Raw genomic sequence first — 13,807 nt, forward strand, 5'->3', positions numbered from 1 at the left:
AGATTTTCTGAGATCTTACTTTTGTATTTGATCCAGGAGAAGCAGTTTGCCTAAATAACTCAACTCAGTGGGATTTTTTTTTTGCTGTATTTCCTCTTAAAGCTTTTTTACCCTAATATGAAACAAGGAGTCTGAGAAGATCAAATAGCGAGTAAAGATTTAAAGAGCATAACACAGATTCTGGAACAGGGAAAAAGACCCCAACAAAACAAATAAAAGACCAAAGAACCCCCCAAAGATTCCTCTCTCTGCATATTAGCCTGACTTTAAACAGCAGGAGTTCCTTTGGGCTCATTTTTAAGTGGTTACAATAGCTGTCTTTCAAGAGAAACCTGGGAAAAGGGGATGGACCCACAGAGGGGAGATCCCGAACAGCCTGGCCGAACCATCCTTCCCTGAGAGTGCCTCCACCAGTGCAGGGGAGCTTTATGTAAAGTCATTTTACATGGAATAAGACCTGTCTGTAGTCACCTCCTCTTCCAAAGGAAGGTTCATCTGCCTTGTGGAGAGCACAAAGGCACTTGCATTTCCCTCTTTGCAGCCAAGCCATGTGGCAAACACAGCCATTTAGGTTTCAAAACCTTTGTTCTTAGCCCCTGACTGATATACAGCACTGTGACAGGCATAAGTTTTCCCCTTATTCAGCATGAAATTAACTTGACGTGTTCAAAGAAGCAAAGCTATCGAGCCCGGATCGTAATCAGCGTGAGCTTCTTCGGGGGAATCTCCCCAGCCAAGCACTAAAATGGGATCTGTACACGCAACGGGTCCCGCGGGCAGCCCCGCTGCTGTTCCACACGTGCTCTTGCAAAGGGGCAGAGCAAGGGATGCATGTTCTGCCCTCTCCCTGCCTCCCCTCAGTAGCCCCAAAGTTGTCAGCAGCCAGCCCAGATGCGTTGTTTTAAGCATGCTCGTAATGAGTAAATGCATCTGCAGCCGCTTGGAGCCGGTGTTTCGAATGTTTAAGTGCCTTTTGGGAAGCTTTTAGGCTGAAACTTTGCTGTTAAGACACTGAAATATTAGTAAATCTTGCAAACGACACAAGTTCTAATGTTCCTCATTTCTGCGGCGCTGCACGCTGTGCTAATGACCCGGTGACTGGATTTGCTGCTTTGGAAAGCAGAGCTCTGGGCCGTAAAACTTTCATCTAAGTTGAGCTGCCTCTCTCTAACGATTTTTTTATTTGTTTACTTGTTGTTTCAGTAGAATTTAAAAGTAGCAATTAGAGAAGTCCAGCCAACCAAACCCTCACCCCCTAACAAGGAAGTTGCCTTAACTCAAGATCTAATGTAATGGTGGGGAAAACATTGTGCTCTGCCCAGTAAAGTGATAAGAAGTAAAGGAAGATGCATAAATATGCTGTTGTTTTACACATGAGCAGGAATGCATAATTCACGTGGTGGTTTGCACTCACACCAGCCACCACAGCTACATTTTGCCACTCAGCTGTGCCTGGGCAGGTGTCCTCTCTGTCACTTGGTCAGAAATTACCGATGTCCTTTGAACCCTGGCCCTGCTGACTCTGCTGTTCCCATGCAAGTCCATGGGTTTGCTATAGGATGGAAGAGCTCTTGAGTCCGGCTGTGCCAGGAGGGAGGCTGACCTGGCACCCTCAGCCTCTCCACAGTGGTTTGAAGCAGAACCTGAGCAACCTCTGTGCCCAGCTTTCTCCCTGAGCCTTGGAAAAGAGGCCAGCAATGAAAAAGAAGCAGGAGTAGACAGAGAGAGCAGGACAGCCCTTGAATGAAATGGAGAGCAAGCCAAGGCGACTGCGCAGGTGACACCTGGGGACACAGGTGTCTTCCCTAGATTAAGAAGGGGGAGTCTGGGAGCCAAGCTGCATCCCAGGCAGCAGCTGCCAGTGCAGAACAGCTCTCCTTTGCCTTCCACTGAGAAGAGCTGTGTGATCCTGGAGGACCACGGGCATGGGGGAAAGACAATTACAATTCCTCCAGCCACAGTCAACGCTGTCATCTCCGCTCGTTCTGGTGGAGCTCACAGGAGGAACAGAGGGGACACGGTGCTGCTCCTGGCACTTCCACCTGCCCTTCCTGCATGGAACCCTGGGGCACAACCACCCGTTTGTCCCAGAGTTTGCTTTGCTCAGGAGTAGAAAAAAATACTCTCTGCACAAAAATAAATAAACTCCCCAGCACTTCCTGTTTAAAAAGCCGAGACCAATGTTTACTTGGCATGTATTTACAGTAGAGCTGGTGAAAACAATGTTATTAGAAAAATAAATGCTCGAAATATGGTTATTTTTGCCTTATTTCTCAGCCAACTGAAAAGATGAAAGATAAAAGCTTACTGGAGAGGCTGCTGATAAAAGCTGTCTGTAGTGAAATCCCTGATAGCTGCCCCCTGCCCCTCCTCTGCCCTCCCCGGAGCAGGGGCTGTGGCAGTCCTCCAGGGGCTGGCCAGGACGTGTCTCTCCTCATCGTTGCTTTTTTCTAAAGCTACTCTTGGTTTGAAAACTTCATATTAGAGCTCCAAAAGCAGACAGAAGAGTGTGTTTGGGGAGCTATAGGTCGTTATTATGGTAAAATCATAACATCTAAAATCCAATTCACCCCTTGCTATAAATAAGTATAATGAAGAATTTAATGATATTTCCACTAAAATTAGTCAGAAGGCAAACTTTAAAAAATGACACAGATCATTAACTGGGAACATTTCTCAGAAGAGATTTGTTATATTAAAAAGGCACTGAAATTACTAACGTTAATCAACTGTATTGTATTAAAAACTCTGTATAGATTAATTAAGTGCTTTAAATATGAAGAAATAAAAAAGCGGGGATATAGAGGAATCACAGGCTTGAGTCTGGGTCTCCTGACATGCTACTTCCCCTGAACTTCTCAAGCACCTAATTTAGTAAGAATTCAAATTAAATAATTATTCTTGCCTGCTCTAAGCTGTTTTTAATACCCTATTTCATAGGTAACAAGATTCCTGGCATTGCTTTTCATCTACTTTCATCAAACACAGATACTGGGCTCTTGTCCACGCCACACCCTGGGCTCAGCTGAATCAGTAAGGGCCAAAGACAGTCAGAAAAATACATTTTGAGATATTTAGCTGTGGTTCTTTGCTGTCAGGACCTGGCACTTTTAGGTGATCTCCTGCTGGAACAAATCTGGGCTTGTTTAGCCACTGACTGCAGAGAAGAAGAGCATTCAGCTCATACACTTAAATTTGTATTTGCCTATGAGGGCAATTTGCCTCTGCACTGCTGCTCCCTTGGGTACCAGACACTTAAATCAACCTCAGTTCAAAGTACCAACTTTAAAAAACAAAAACCAAAACTGTAAAATAGGTAGGCTACATTTTATCTTTCTCCTTGTGAGAGATGTGGAGCAGCATCTCTCTCATCAGGGCTGAGCCAGCCTTGCACAGGGTTAGAAAGTGAGGTCATTCTGGGGGTGGGAAGCAGCAGCATCAGGCCCTCAGTACCCTCGTTAACACAGCCAGCAGCTCCAGGGGCGCCTGTTCCTCTCCTGTAGCAGCACACCGTACTGCACATATATTATACACACGATTAGAATACTCACTGTCAGCTCGTGCAGGAAAATGTGCTTTGCTGTTATGGCACACGAAAAGCAGACTTGTATTTTTGTGCTTGGATGTTGTGGATGTTGCTATGTTTTTGCCAGATCCGTTTGCACCAGGGGTATTTAAAGGACTAGAAAAGATGTACCAGAGTGCTCCCTCTATGTGCAGCACTTGCACTGAAGGAGAATCTGTAAGAGAGGTCAGCAAAGCTCTCCTCCCCCTACCTCCAAGATAAACACTAAAAGTGTCTTTACCTACAGACAGACATACAATTTAATTTCTACATGAAGAAAACTTGAACCAGTCTTCTTCCCATCCTGTCCATGCAAAGCCCTATCCAGTCCCCTGAGCAGGTTGAGGGCTGGCCAACAGAGACCTGAACCACCCTTCCCGGTGCTGTGTGCACTGCAAAAGAGATTTCCTCCAGAGATCCTCTGGTTTGGACACTGCTATTGAAAAGGCAGCCCAGAAGTAGAACATTTTACTGGTTGAAACTAAATATTGAAACTTGAAAGCTGGGAGACCGAGATTTTTTTTTTTTTTTTTAATGGGCTTAGTATTAACAAAATAAAATAAAAAAAAAAATTCTGGTGCAGTTCGACTGGCTCAGTAGCAGGTATTATCATATATCCTTGTCTCCCACGTTCTTTTTTCAATTGTGTGGTGCTTTAAATGATGCTGGATAATGCAGCAGAGCGTGTGTCAGAAACAGGTCACCAGCTGATTTTCTGCAGCTACTTTATAGAAAAATATATTCCTTAAAACTCAAAAGCTCTTCAGCCAAGTCCCCAATACTTGAGGAGCTGGTGTATATGCCAAGTTTTCTATAGTGCAGCTCACATTCTGGGCACACTCTTTAGCTGTGTGATAAAAATACTGACATTGATTCATGTAAAATGCAATAACCTAAAATGTTTGTAGCCATATGCAATCACTGAAACAGAATGACCTTATTTTATATTATTTTATATTATTTTATATTATTTTATTTTATTTTATTGAGGAACTAAATCAGACATTGCTTTCACCTGTGAAATTCAACTCAGTGGGTACACTTGTAATTGTATTAATTCAAACATCTGAACACTGGCTCATAGGTTTATGAGCCCTAATTATGAGCAATTATTTTAAAACTAGGTATTTTTCAAGCTCGGATTTTCTCTTTTTCCTGGTGTTTGTTTCTGGCTTTTCCCCCCTTAGCACTGTTTATTTTGTTATTGGTCAGGGAGTAAGATAAAAACCTGAAAGGAGCTACACCTGAATCTAAAAACCTGAAAGGAGCTACATCTGTGTTTTGCCTCCCAGGCACATTCCAGGGTTGATGTCCTAATGAAGAAAAGCTGCTCATGAGGAGCCAGGCATTAAGGAGCAGCTTTATATGGCAGCAGTTTCGACTTCTGTGAGTAGTGTAAGGTTGTTTCCCAGGCGTGGAGAAATGATGAGATTCAGAATGCACGTTCTGTTTTGGGAGAAAAGTATTTTGTCTGTGAAGACATTTGTGCCTCAAGAAAATAAGGGCCTGGGTGAGTGTTACTTCCTGCAAACAAGCCCCTGTTTTGTTCTACTTTTCAACTTCTGTAGGGAGAGATAGAAAGAAAATATCAGTTTTGGAGATGGTTCTGAGTAGGGAGGAGGTGGATGAAGGGTTGAGGTTGACCTTGGAAAAAGGGGAGTGTGGGGGGGGTCAAGCATTTCAGGTTTTGTCTTTGTTTCTCACTATCCAAATCTATCTCAATTGGCTACAAGTTAAGTGAATCTCATCCCCTCTTTAAGTCACATCTTCTTTGTCTGGGATGGCAGTTGGGGAGTGCTCTTGCTTCATTTCCACTCACAAGCCTTTTGTGTTTCCATCCCCCTTGTCCTGCTGAGAGTGTGGCAGGGAGGGCACCTGCCAGTGGCACCCTGCCACGAAGGGTGGCCTTTGCCATCGTGGTGCTGCAGGAGCACTTTGAGGAGAGTCAGTATCATGAAACTGGACAGATTCACCTGGAGAAAGGGAGCAAAGGGTTGTGAGAATAGGAGCAGGGAGTCTCATCTAAACAAGAAGGGAGAAAAAGGTGTTTGGCTCAGAAGGGTGAAATAATTGGAGACTGTTTGTTTTCTAATTTAATAAACTAATACCACATAAGTCTTACAGAAGTTAATAGTTAAGTGCAAACTCTAAGTTTTGAAGAATACTTGGAAAAGAAGCATATGATGCTATGAAGGTACCTTTAGGCCTAACAAACAGGTATTGTGTTTATCCATGGTTAGCTGACAGTGCAGCATAATGCCAAACATCACCACCCACAGCACAGGGCACAGAGCAAGCTGCTAACCACGATTCCAGTCGGATTTGAGCGGGGTATGGCATCCCTGCCGTATGCAGTGGCACTGTGCAGGGTGCCCAGTGACCAGCTCCTGTCAGAGGATCAGTTGGATCAGCTTTGATGGTGTGGTTGGGTTGTTTGCTCAGGTCCTTTTCAAGCAATGCAGCAGAGCTGCCATGCTCAGTAGGCCACCAGCAATTCATCTTGCTCTTCATATCTGCCTCTTGAAATGTGTGTGCTATTCAAATAGGGCTACAGCACAGAAGTTTCAGTGAGTTAATGACTCTGCCTGTTTGTGATGCAGGCTCATCCAGGAGAAATGAACAAATATTTTGAGGGAATGCCACTTGGTTACAGTACGTGTCATTGAGACACTTGACTAGAAATTCAAAGTTATTTAAGTTTAATTTTGGCTCAAGAACCCACATAAACTGGAGCACGAACACTGCCTTGACTTTTTTTGCTTTGGCTGGAAGGTGCCAATTAAGTTCTGTAAGAGGGCAGTAAGGCCAAAACCAAAAAGCTGTGAACCCAGAGGGAGGAGGAGGCATTAAAATGGGTCAGTTGTGTCCCTGCATTAGGATAAAAGTTCTTAATTTGGGAAGCAGACTCTTACAGCCAGCAACAGGAGTGAGCCTGCTAAGGAAATATCCCTAGAGGAGTTCCTGCACTGCCTTAGAAGGGAGAGAAGAGATCATGCATGTCCATACCCCCCCACCAATGGATGAACAGGCTTGAAATTTCCCTCCAAAATGCCTTTTTGCTTTCTCTGTTTGTACTTCAGGGGCTTTTAGTCTCTCTTCTAGTCCAGTAGTAGTAGCTGGGGTTTTTCATATGTTGTTGGCATCTTCTAGGTGATACCTGGTCCCTGATATTACTGGAAATAATGCTAGCAGCAGAAATCTAAGTTTCAGTGTTATAATAATAAAGAAGGTACATTCTACAGAAACATCTGACTCCAGGCTGAATGATCTGAGCATAGGTGTGCTCCAGCAAAGCTTTGTTTTTTTCCTTCACCAGTGATCACTGACCCCAGCCTCCCTTTCCTTGCTGATGGAAGGTGATTGTTGCTTGCAGGCAAGAGGCAGAGGAAGTCTGGATGAGAAACATGGTGCAATCATGTGGAGATATACTTTCAGTGTAAGCCATCACAGTGTAAGTGCCTCATATTCAGACAGAACTACAAGTGCAGCATGGAAATAAATAGGCCTGGAAGTTACTGTATCTCAGTGATGACTCATGACCAGATACAGGCAGTGTGTCCTCACAGCTCTTCATGCTGTGTTTAGAAGAGAAAAATAATAGGCAATCTCTGAGTTGCTGAGATTTTCAATTGTCTGAAGTGGTGCAAGTAGCCAGCACTCCTTAATGAGGTTTTGTGGTTTCACTGCACGTGTTTCATTTGAAGGTAAAGAGTATTTGCACAGGCACTAAAATAGAGTGGAGAAGAACTGTATAGAATTTATGCTGCCCCTGGGGTTAAGAGTGTCCATATCTGACGGTTTATGTCCACCTTTTCTTGCAGAAATGATTGCAGGGTGAATTTTAAGTACTTTATCATGTGCAGGATTTGTAAATGCACAGAAGCTGGGTTAGGGCTCTTCTGCTTTTAAGGTGGCTGTTGCAAGTCTGGTGCTCTCAGAAATCACACCTACCTATGCAGCAGGTTTAGCTTCAAGATGAACGTGCCCTTGTGCTACCTAATTCTGAAACATCCCCAAAATTAGACTTACTATGTAGAAACTGTGACTCTGCACATTGGAACTGGAGTTTCTGAATACAGGTAATAGATTCCTGTGAGCACAGAACCAGTTAGTTTTTATTTTCTTTCTCTTGCTTAGAGTGTCAGCGATACCTTTAGACATAAATAATTTTGAAAAATGCAATCACTTCTAGACTGCAACTTAGGTATAATTGAATGAAAAAAAAAAAGATATTTTGTGTAAAGAAGCTTAATTGGAGACTGTGACCACGAGCTTTAATAGAATGCTTTGCGTGTTTATCCAACCAGTGAGTGCTCAGAAATACAGCACTTGAGCAGCAGTTTGTGCTAGTGGTAAACAACCATCACGATGTTCTCACTTGTTATATTGCAGTTTAAATGTTCTGCCATGCAGAACTGTTGGTTCTGTTTGTGTGCTGCTATTGCCTCAAAGTGAGGGAGCTCTAGAAAAGAATGACTTTGTGAAGAAGGCCTTTGCAGCCCCACAGGCTAGGAACAGATCCCCCATGCTGCAAGGGCAGTTCAGAACTCTTGAGTTTGGCAGTAGGGCTTCACCCTGCCTTTCCTTAGAAAATGTGTGTGCATCTCCTCTGCTCCTACCCCTGCCCCTTTTTGATTTAATATTTAGGTCAAAACTAGAGTTACGCACAAATGGAAAGTTGAAATGAGAAAGGATCATTGCCAGCATAGTGTTTGAAACAAATTATAAACCAGAGCAGGTCAAACCCTCTGGAATCACGGTGATTTCCTGCCACTCAGGCATTAGCAGGATGTGCATTCAGTCCCTGTTAATGTGCTTCAACTTCTCTGTGTTGCATGAGAAAGTTGGATTAATGTCTCTGTGTATTTTGCCACTTTCTGACAGCACTATAAGCTGCAGTCTGGGGACTGTATTCCCACACAGGGTAGACACTTGAACAAAAGTACAGCTTTAAGATCATCATTGTTTTGACCTTTCTTCTCCTTTTCTGCTCAATTCCTACTGTGATCAATCAATAGCTGCTGTGGGAACCCTGGGTCAATATAATTTAAACTGGTTAGTATGTCAGGATGATGCCACTTCAAATACTGTAGCAGTCAAACCTTGCTCTATAAGTAAAAAAAAGCCCACGTAGTAGAAAGAAGGCAGATATTTTTCTTTGAAACATTTCTGAGCTGACAAGTCTGGATTTATGCTGATATAAATTTTTCTTATAAAAACAGAAACAGACAAAAATCCTTGGGAGAGCTGCTTCCCTAATCTCAAGCAGATCTGAAGAGAAACCCAGAAGATGGGTATGAGTATGTGAGAAGCTGGCTTTGTCTCCCTCACCAGCTTAGTCTGAAGGGCTCTGGTTCATTAAACCTAGACATAAAGTAGTTGTACCCCAGACTTCTGGCTTAAGAAAGCAGCAAGAGTTTGTTACAAAACTCCTTACTTGACCAAGGTTTTGTTTCTTCTTGTAAGAAAAATGTGTCTTATCTTAGTGGTGGAGCTCTGGAGCACTTGTGGGTGTTGAGAGGTGTTCAGGCTGCCCCTTCCCAGCAGGGGTAGGGCTCCCCTCTGTGGGACTTATCCAAGGTATTTACTTTTTTTTTGTAAACAAAGAAAATCTTAGCTTGCAGACTTAATGGAAAAATGAACCATCTGTGAATGTTACTTGCAGCTCATTTGCTTCATTGGCAAATATTAAAGGGTGTTGTAAAGATCCACTGAAATTATGGAAATGGGTTTTAACATTAAAATCAAAGTGCAATTAGAACATTTCACTGCATAATTGTTTGGCAGACTAAGCTAGCAAGCAGAAGACACCCAGCTTTCTGATTTATTGGTCACAGGTTTTTTCTTTAGAACTACAGAAGCTGAGATGTTTTTGTATTTATATTTTTTAAATGATCTGCACAATTATGAAAAGGCAGCGCTCACACATCTTGAGGTTTATTTTGTATGACTGTGTTTTACATTTCCAAACTGTCATCTCTGTTTTCCCTAACCAGCATAAATTGGAACCTGCAGGATTTAGAGGCAGGGGTACAGACAGCAGCAGCTTCGTGTTTTACCCCTGTGTACATCCTCCTCCAGAGCATATAGCTTGTTTGGTTTTAATTATTTTTCAGACAAAAGAAAAAAAGGTTCATCATCAGTGTGGCCCAGAGTGTTTTGTAAGTAAAGGCCACATTGCAACAGACTTATAATCAATCATAAAACATAAGGGTTTTTACCTCTTCAGAATTGAAGAGGTTTAAAGAATAAAACAGATTTAGTGTTGGCATACCTGAAAATATTTTATTCACATGTAAAATATAGTGTTACAATTTATTTGCCAAAAGCATATTACAGATAGTCTCTGCTTTGCTGTTTCATGTGAAACAATGAGGGTTTATGATAGGTAAGGGCTGGCCAGTGATGCGTAGAGTCCTTGTGCTTTTAATTTGTGTATGGGGTGCTCAGAGTAAGACTGTATTTACAGTCTCATGCAGCTGAGCACCAGGGGCTCAGCCCTGGGAATGGAATAACATGAACTTGAAATTACTACACAGATCTTTTCAGTGTAAAAACTTCTCAGAGACCTTCTTTTTGTTCAGTGTTTGTACGATAGGGTCCTATTTGTGACTGGGTTCCCAGGTGCTATTGTAATGCAAATAATTGTATTTTTTTTAAAATGCACACTGTGAGCTCCAGTGTTGCTTCAGGAGTAAATATTTAAGTACCTTTAATATTGAACATTTGCTGAATGCCTTAGTGCTGCTGCTATAACTATTTAGTTTATTTATTTGTAGAATAATGTTAGTCTTGGGGCGAAATATGTCTGTTGTTGAGATCATGTTTGGAGTCCTCGGTACTGTTCTGGGTAGGCTGAACAAGAATTACAGCAGGCAATTTCAGCACTGAGGTGACATTATATTGGAATATTGCTCCTATGGGGGCAGAGGTGCACTTCCAGTCAGTGTTAAGGTGACTTCTTCTCAGGGAGCACTTCTGCTCTGTGGAAACACACGTTGCTGCTCTGAGCTGTGCAGTCTCTGGGCACAGGAAATTACTGAAGTCGAAGAGCAACTCTTGTAGCTTTTAGCATTACAGGTGGTGCAGACATGAAGCATGTTCCCATAAGCACACAAGGATAATGCTAAAATCTAGATATTTTGGTATTCTCTGGCTCAAAGTCCAGGTGTCCTGTGACTCCTGCAGCAGTCAGGGTCCTCCAGCTGCACGCTGGTGCTGGAGGCCTCTGTCTCTTGTTGCAGCTTAGCCACTGCTAACCCAGGCAAAAACATGGATTTCTTAGCCAATGCTTTAAAAACAGAAAGATATTGTAATTAGAAAGTATCTTTGATTGCTTCTGCTTGTTCTTTGTGATATGAGTGGGATGGATCTCAGCCTGGTTTGGGCATGAAAGGCAGGGTTTTTTTCTGATGGAGGTTTTACTTTCAAAACTCCCATGAGTTGAGGCTGTTAGCAGCAAATTGTTCTTTGGTTGTTCAAAAACTCCCCAGAGAAGAAGAAACTGATCATACATTGTTCACCTATGAGCTGTTGGCAGCTGTGAAAACAAACCCCTCAGCTGGCCCTTCACAGCCACCTTGGCACTGTGTGCCTTTGCTCTGGGCTCAGTACCTTGGCTGAAGGCAGCACCTGCCCCTGCTGCTGTTGGGTGCAGCCTCCATGAGAGATGAGCAGGCGATGGTGACAAGACAGAGATTGGGAAGCATGTTATGTGCTCAGGATCTGAGGGTGGGAAGCTGGTGGTACCTGCAGGCCAGGAAGTCAATTGATAGCCTGGTGCTGTGTCTTTAATCACCTCTGTGACCTGAGCTCCTTCTGGTGTTGGACACCGTGTTGGGACCCATGCATGAAGATGATCTAGCCAGCAGTTCTGGAGTAGCCCTCCTTTTCTGGTTTTGGCTAGGGACCCCTGCCACAGCCAAGTGAGTTGAGACATTTGGGAGCTAAGGGTTGTTTTGTGTATTCTGGGCCATTCCTCTGCATTAATGTGCTGCAGGGTTTGGTGTGCAGAGGCTGGCAGGTTCCTTTCCTCACCACCAGTAAATACATGGATCAAACACAGCATTTCTTTAAAGGTAAAGAGCTAAAAAAAAAAATCTCAGCAAGCCTCATGCAAATGAGCCTGCTGTCTCAATACAATTTCCCTGCAAACACCAACACAGCACAGGTCTTTGTAATGTGATAAATCAGCTGAAGCAGCAGGAATTTAACTGGAGGAATAGCAACTTTTTTTAAGCACCTCTGGAGGTTAATTGATGAAAGGATTTTGAGTTGATAAACACAACAGGAGGATTTGGATGTTTTCTCTGAGATGAAAACCTGTATAGTCTGTGCTGCAAGATATTTATTTAACAAGAACTGAAGCTATGAAAGTCTAAGACAATAATTTCTTCTCCTGAAAAAATAGACTGTATTTCAATCTGAAGTATCCCACTATCACTGTGACATCCCAGATAATTTCAGATCCCTTCAGGGGTTTGGTACTTAGATACATGTACATGCTAATCCACAAAGTAGATGGAGCAGGAAGATGACCTCCGAGCTGTGAATCCCCACGGATGGGAAGCAAACAAAAAGGAATGGACTAAGGCAACTTTGCAATATGAAGCTGGCACATGGTGATGATAAACAGTCAACACTGGCACAACGCTGTTGTTTAGCTTTCAACTGAGTTAGTCTTGCTGCTACCACTGGGAAAACTAATAACATAACAAATGAAACTATTGTTCAGTTTCATTAAAAAGAAATCTGATAAGATGGGGAAAATTGAATTAGCCAATCTCAATAGAGTTGCTGCTTGTTGGAGCAAAAGCAATATCATCTCTAATAGAATATGTCCCAGATAGTTTTGGCTGGTCCATGCAGTGTGGAATCTGTGTGCAGACGCTGGCACATCCACGCAGCAGGCTAATGTAAGCATTAGTGGGTCACAACTCTGCATCTCCAGCAGCAGCTCCACAGCCAAGGCTGGCAGTGGTACTTGTTAGATCAACGAGATGAATTGATTTCCCTTGGCAGAGCAGGCTGAGGCGTCTGTCCGGTGAGGCTGATGTGCCCCTGCTCTGTGTGTCAGGTGGTGCCTCCCCTGAAACCTTGCAGCCCAAATCCCCTGCTCTGGCCGTGGCTGTAGCCACTCTGCCAGGGCTGGGGACCACTTGGATTCCTTTTTTAAAAATTCAGCTTTGAAATCCATGCTGAAAGACTTTCATGCCCTGACCTCTAGATGCTCTAGGCCAATGTTTGTTTTATTATTGTTTTGTGAGTCTCCTGCCAGAGCCTTTACAGGACAGTGCTGTCCATTACTCTGTGCTCTGTGACAGTCCCAGCCTGAGTCCATGAGGTTGAAATCCTTGCATCACTTAGTGGTGACTCAAAATTTTTGTACCTAAAATAATCAGTGCTTGCTCATTTTGCTGGAAAACAGACATTGTGAGTTACAATTAGCACAACAGCCTTGTTACTGGGAGCCTTTTGGGTTCCTCAGCTACCTCTGGCACAGCCCAGTGCTCTGTCCTTGTCACTGCAAGGTGTCTGCAAGTACAAACAGACTAGGCTGGCATGCCACATTTCATATTTGTAGAGCTCATAAGATACAAGAGATTGCAGCAATGTCCTGTGCACTTTTGGTTACTGTGTGAGTTAGGTAACATGTGGGATGTGGGGTACATGTTTGCTCAAGTACAAGAACTCTGTGTTTGTTGGTAGAAGCTGGGGTGAAAGGGGACCAAGTGAGACTCTTTTGTTTGTTTTTTGTCCCATAATTAGAAAGAGAGAGGTGCTGGATTACAAGAAGGGAGTAATCACATATGGAAGATTTTGGGGTTTTTTTGTTTGTTGTTTTTTTTTTTAACAAACCTGGTAAGTGCAGTCCTTGAGGCAGTGTGGAGTGGGGGGGTGAGGCAAGGGGACACAGAATTCACTGATAATATGCTTTAAGTAGGATCAACATATTTTATTTGTAGCATAAATGTCTACACATGATGTTTGGCCCCAAAAGGGATATTTAAGGAGATTAATCTGAATATTTGCAGGGCATTACCTAGCTAATATTAAACTCCTTTGACATCTCAGTATCAGAATGTCTCAGAATTTAGTTCAGTTTCCTTATTTCTTCTTAAATTAAGGTTATTTAATTCTGAATTAGAGAATTACCAATGTTGATTTTTATGCCTTTATTCTGCTAGAGTTAATTTTCCAGAGCTGTTTTTTTTCTTGTTGCTGTTTTAGTAGGCTTCTGGC

At 42.9% G+C, this 13,807-nt stretch overlaps 1 long non-coding RNA gene across 2 annotated transcripts in view; it reads left to right on the forward strand.

The window, feature by feature from the left end:
* The first annotated feature begins 4,929 nt into the window (after positions 1–4,929).
* Positions 4,930–13,807, forward strand: part of LOC138118550 (uncharacterized) — a 219,774-nt gene continuing 210,896 nt past the window's right edge. For both annotated transcript variants that reach the window (XR_011155206.1, XR_011155205.1), the window contains exon 1: positions 4,930–5,075. This is a non-coding gene — a long non-coding RNA (uncharacterized lncRNA). The remainder of the gene's footprint in view (positions 5,076–13,807) is intronic.

This window comes from Aphelocoma coerulescens, chromosome 14 (assembly GCF_041296385.1).
Source record: "Aphelocoma coerulescens isolate FSJ_1873_10779 chromosome 14, UR_Acoe_1.0, whole genome shotgun sequence".
NCBI classification, from domain to species: Eukaryota; Metazoa; Chordata; class Aves; order Passeriformes; family Corvidae; genus Aphelocoma; species Aphelocoma coerulescens.